This window comes from Somniosus microcephalus, chromosome 32 (genome assembly GCF_052327205.1).
Source record: "Somniosus microcephalus isolate GS21.2 chromosome 32, FLI_Smic_1.0, whole genome shotgun sequence".
NCBI classification, from domain to species: Eukaryota; Metazoa; Chordata; class Chondrichthyes; order Squaliformes; family Somniosidae; genus Somniosus; species Somniosus microcephalus.
Window position 1 is genome coordinate 10278732 of NC_141018.1, and position 5604 is coordinate 10284335.

Here is a 5604-nt window from a genome sequence, read left to right on the forward strand (position 1 = left end):
TCTGTGTAGGACCAACAACCTCTGAACTGGGAGAACTTCCACTCACAGGAGTGGTCAGCCTGTGTTAGGGTCAACATCCAAACTGTATCAACACTTTGAGGATCCACAGTGTGCTATAGGAGCATGCTTATCACCAAGAGATTCCATCTGTAAGCACGCATAAAGAATTCTATTTCTGCTGAGCTGAATCTATCGGGAATTCAAGATCTACAGGTAGTTTACTCTGTAGTTTAAGAAGAAATCATCAACAGTTTAAATATTGAATTGAAGAAGAGATGAGGAATTCAACAACAGGAAGGAAATCAACTAGTCAAATAATTCTGTGGTTTACCATAGATACGTAGCTTATTGAATAAGTTGGAATTGTAGAGACCAAAAAGGATTGATTCATTTCCCAGTGCCCCTCAAAATATGGGAAATATGGACTTTTAAGACAAGAACTTCACTGCACAGGATTGGGAATTTGGCAAAAAAGATCAGAGGTTGGAATTACAGTGAAGAAATGATTCCTGCAGAAAATCCATTACCTCAGTTGGTGAAATAATTTTTAAGAAACTATTTGTTTGCAAGTAAGACAAGGAATTAGAGGAGCAGAACAGAAAACAATCCCATCCAGAATCGAGGAGAGTGCACACGTTGGATTGTCATGTGTGTGAATTATATAACGTAGTGGCTATGAAGGTGGAAACTTGGATAGGTGCGGTTCTGGGCTTGTCTTCTGATAGTAGTGAACTGGTTAGGCTGAGAGTGATCGAGTCCTTGCATGAACTGGGACACAGCAAAAGAAACAGGGTTCTAATGTTCCTTCGCAAGTTCCTTACCGAGCACCAAACTTTGCCATTGTTGCAACGTATTACTTTATTGAAGAGCATTGTGCTGATAGTGAAGGACAACACTGCACATTTAGGACGACCACTGTCAAAAAAAATCACCTCAATGGCTTCGATAGAAATGACCAAATTAGCATGTGTAACTGATGGGCACAGGGAAATTGCGAGTAACCTCCTGCTTACTCTGGGTTGTGGTTTTCCCACTGACATTTTCATTGAGCTGCAGTCAATGATTCAACAACAGATCCCACCAAATTTCTATGTGATACTAACGCTGGCAAACTTGTGTTCTGAAAACGTGCGTTGTATCGTCCCTTTGCTGAAGCCTGTTTTGGAAACTATGCTCTTTATGCTGCATGTAGAAACATGTGAGAGAATGAAGTGGGTGTTCTGTTATGCCTTAGGTCTTTTTAGTAAGAGCATTCTCACTTATGTCTCAGACACAGAAAAGGCTCCACAACCTCTATTGAGGAAGAATTTGTTCTCCAATGAGTTTTTGACTGCTTATGACATACTTTTCCATTTCTGGTTGAACACGAAAGAAGCCAAGGTGAGCGCAGCAGTAGTAGAAGCGATAGGCCAGATTGTCCACCTGCTCCCTTGTGACAAAGTAGAGAATGAGCTCCCCACACTAATTCCAACCATTCTATCCATGTACCAAAAAACATCAAGTGATCTTTCTATCACTAAGGGTCTGTGTGGTGTACTGCACACTGCCATGGAGAGGAACAGTAAAATGCTGGTGACTCACCTGGAGTGTCTGATCACCATTTTACATCAACAGATCTGTATTGCAATGGATCAACCCACCAACCCATTATCTGAAGACCATCAACAGAAAATCCTTTGCAGCTTCAAAATTCTAACTCCAGCCTTTATAGACCAGATAATAACATTCCTTCTGCTGCAGTTGGAGATCAGTGATGAGTATATTCAACTGGGAGCATTGGTTGTAATGGAGCACCTGATCAATACTGTCCCTTCATGCATAGAAAGTCAGAAGAATCAGATTCTGAACAGCATGGCACTACCAGTTCTAACAAACAGTAACAGGGTGAAGGCACTACTTGCCCAGGTTATATATACCATGGCCAGTCACAGTTACCTGGAACTGGAGGGAGGAGTAGAAATGGTCGAATTTATAATCGAACAGTGTGCACTGCCCACTGAGGAGGAACACATGGAAATCAGGGCAACGACAGAGGAGCTCAGCAATGTGGTTACAGACCAAGATTTAAGGAGACTGTATGAAGGATTGGTGGAAAGACTCTCCACAACATTGAATGTTGACAATGTTCTCTGGCCATTGCTATTAGAGTTTGTGATTCCAGTAAGGTACACTAATGCCTTAGCTACAGTCTGTAGTTCCTTGGTGCACCTTGGAACTAAGAAGCAGAAAGCTGGGGCAACAGAGTTTGTTCTAAATTATGAGAAACAAGTAAATCTTCCGAATTGCCAGGCATTGTTGACTCGGCTGCTGACCGTGGCTTCTTCTCCCTATGAGGGGAAAGGTCGAGGTGCTCATGCTCTGACCTTACTGCAAGTCCTGGGTATTAACATTCACCCAGCAGCAGTGAAAGTCTGGGACCAAGAGCTTCCAAGTTTAGTTAATTATCTGCAGGAATTTTCAGAGAATTATCTGCTCCAGAATCAGTGGGAACAGAAACTGTTGCAAGTTTTGTCCGAGACTCTGGAGGAAATCGAAGATGAAATGTGGATTGTCCAGCTGAGTGAAGTGATGTCTAAACACATTCCCAAATGTCGCCCTTCTCCACAGCAGAAGGGGTTTCTCTATAAGTGTCTAGGGGTAGTGTTGCAGCTGACCCAGAACCAGGGAGTGGTAAAGAAGAAACTTCATGAGATGCTACAGATTGTCCAGCATGATGAAGCTTTAGAAAGAGAGGGTGTAGCTATTGGAATTGGCTACTGCGCTCGAACCCACTTGGATATCACCCTAACCACACTGAAAGATTGCTCAAAGCTGAATATTTTTAAGAAGACTGCAAGTTTCTACCAGATAGTGAAGGACCAGGGTAACATTGAAATAATGAAGGTGAAAAGCACACTCATTTTATGCTATGGATATTTAATCTTGCATTGTCCTAAGGAGCTCATTTTGCCCAGAATAGAGACTGATATTCTACAGAGTGTACTTAACCATTTCAACATGAAGATTTTGGGAATGAAGGTTCAGGTCAAGGACTCAACAATGAAGTTAAGTCTGATAAAGACTATAACCCTGTTGGTCGGAGCTATCCCATCCATAGAAGAGAAATCTACCTACAAATTGACCAGAAAGGCTGAACTGCTGACCTACATGCAAGAGTTCATCAAGGCTGAGCCAACAGACACAATGACAACTTGCATTCGAAAGGCTGCCATGGATGCTTGTGCATCCCTCATAGTAGTGGAGCCTTTATTAAATGATCACGGGGAATTAGTTAAAGTGTGCCTGAACAGTGTTTTCAGCGTGCCATATTTGGAGACCAGTAGTGCCAATGAAAGCAGAGATGTGGATTTGGTCAAGCGACAGGAGCTTTACAATGAGGCATTGGTGTCTCTAGAGGATCTTCTGAAACAATTTCTACTTTTGGATTTGTCACCTGATGGTCTTCATTTTCTATTTAAGAACATGATGATTTGGATAGAATCCAGAAAAGACTACGAACGAGAAAAGTCCTTGGAAACTACTTTACATCTACTGACATTTTACCTGGAAACAACTGACATTAATGGTAAGGCTCCATCCCATAACTTGGGGGCTATTATTGGATGTATAGTGCTTCGATGTTCAGATCCATCACTTATTGTAAGGGAGACAGCCATTGAATGCTTGTACGTACTGCTTTATATGCAGTTACGATTTGAAGGGTTTCCTATGGATCGCAGAGATAGAGAAGTGGAACATCTGAAAGCCATTAAAAATGGGTTAAAAGACGCCAGCTGTGAAGCCCTCTGTCACGTGTGCACTGATATTGGCAAAGTCCTGTCCAAATGCGTGTGTCATGACCAGCTGAACATTCTAATCTTCACCATTTCTAAAGGACTGACTGACAAGCAATTGAACGGTTCTTGCGTAGCTTCTATTGTCATGAACATCCTCATTAGGAAATGTGGAGCCATCCTTACCGACATCCCTGGAATAATTAAAGTTCTGTACCATCAATTGCAGTCAATTACTGAGCCACAAGTAACACAGGCTGTGACACATTCCATCTCCATTCTGGCTTCACAGGATGTGCTGATGGTTTTGCCCCAGCTCCTCAAATACCAAATCCCATTCCAGACGTACATGGATGACATATGGAGATCCTTACTGAGTGATAATATACTAGCCATGACCTCCATTAAATACCTACTGGATAACTTAAAGCTACTGTATGATAATGACAAAGAATCCCTTGTCCAAGAGGTGACAAAATCAACAACACAACAGCCTCTATCTGTTATCTGTGCTCTTCATGCAATGATCTGCAGCCCTGAGTCACAAACAGTGATAAACATTCTGTACCCCCAGTTGTTCAGCACCATTCTGATTTATCTCAGCTCCAGCGTTCAGGTCTGGTTCCCTAGGGATTTTCTGAGCATTCCAAAGGAGAGGAAAACCTTCAGCCTGCCTGAAAAACCTGGTAACATCGACGCTTGCAATTATGCTGTTGAGATACTCCAAGCTGTCCTGACAAATGGAAAGAGTGACGATACAAACATTACGGAGAAGGGAGGGTGGGATCTGATCAAGAGTCCAGGGAAGCACCACGAGGGGGTTTTGCTGCTGGCCAGCACAATGGCCGTGTGTGCTGTCCCTCATCTGATCAGCATTGTGGAGCAACTCATTCCTTTCCTTGCTAATGTCCATGAGAGGCAGAGAATCACTGTAGCTGCGTTCTTTGCAGAGCTTTTAAATCACACAGTGGTGTTGGAATTGTCCCTCACAGACACTCTTGTGGGAAGCTTGCTTCGATGCTTGATCGACACTTGTCCTACTGTCCAGGGACTCGCCGTGAAAGGTTTAGGAAATACTGCAATTGGAGCTTCTCAAAACATAGAAAAATACTCCACCAAATTGTTGTCTGCAATGATTGCAGTGATACACAAGTATTCTAAATCCAATAATCTCATGGTAGTTGAAACAATCTCAAGCATTTCCAAGGTCCTAGATCAGCTGCCGGAGAATTTTGCAGATTCCATTCTGATCGATGTAGCACTCACAATTGAGCCTTTATTCGAACACGAACAGGACAAAGTGAGAGCTTCAGCATTTAAAGTACTTGGGAAACTAATCAGATTTGGCAATAGTCAGCTGAACCCTGTGTTAATAAAACATATCCATTCAACCCTGATCAGCTTGTTGCTGCATCTCAGTGATGAGAACAATGAAGTGAGGGAAGTCTGCAAATCAGTGCTGAATTTGATGGGTCCAATCATGGCATCAGATAGCCTAAGCAAAATGTTTCAAGAGCTCTCACCAGAGAACACCACGCTGGATTATGAGAAATATCTGAGAAACATCGCCAAGCACATTAGCAAAGATTTGCCCAACAGGGTCGTCTTCTACATAACGAGCTGTGCTGCCTTCTTCAGGAGCGTACAACCGGAGATAAGAGAAAATGCCGTCACACTGATAGGCTTTCTCATGTACAGCGCAGCACCAGATTATTCCATGCTGTTCTCCGCAGATCCCATTTGTGAAGAGATCAATACTCTGCTATCTGATCCGGTGAAAAGTGTTCGAATCAAAGCAGCCATGGCGATACGGTACCTCCACATGTACTAA

General features: G+C 42.7%; 1 pseudogene; it reads left to right on the forward strand.

Annotated features, from left to right (window-relative positions):
* Positions 1-1842: 1842 nt before the first annotated feature.
* Positions 1843-5604, forward strand: LOC147097263 (maestro heat-like repeat-containing protein family member 1 pseudogene; annotated as a pseudogene).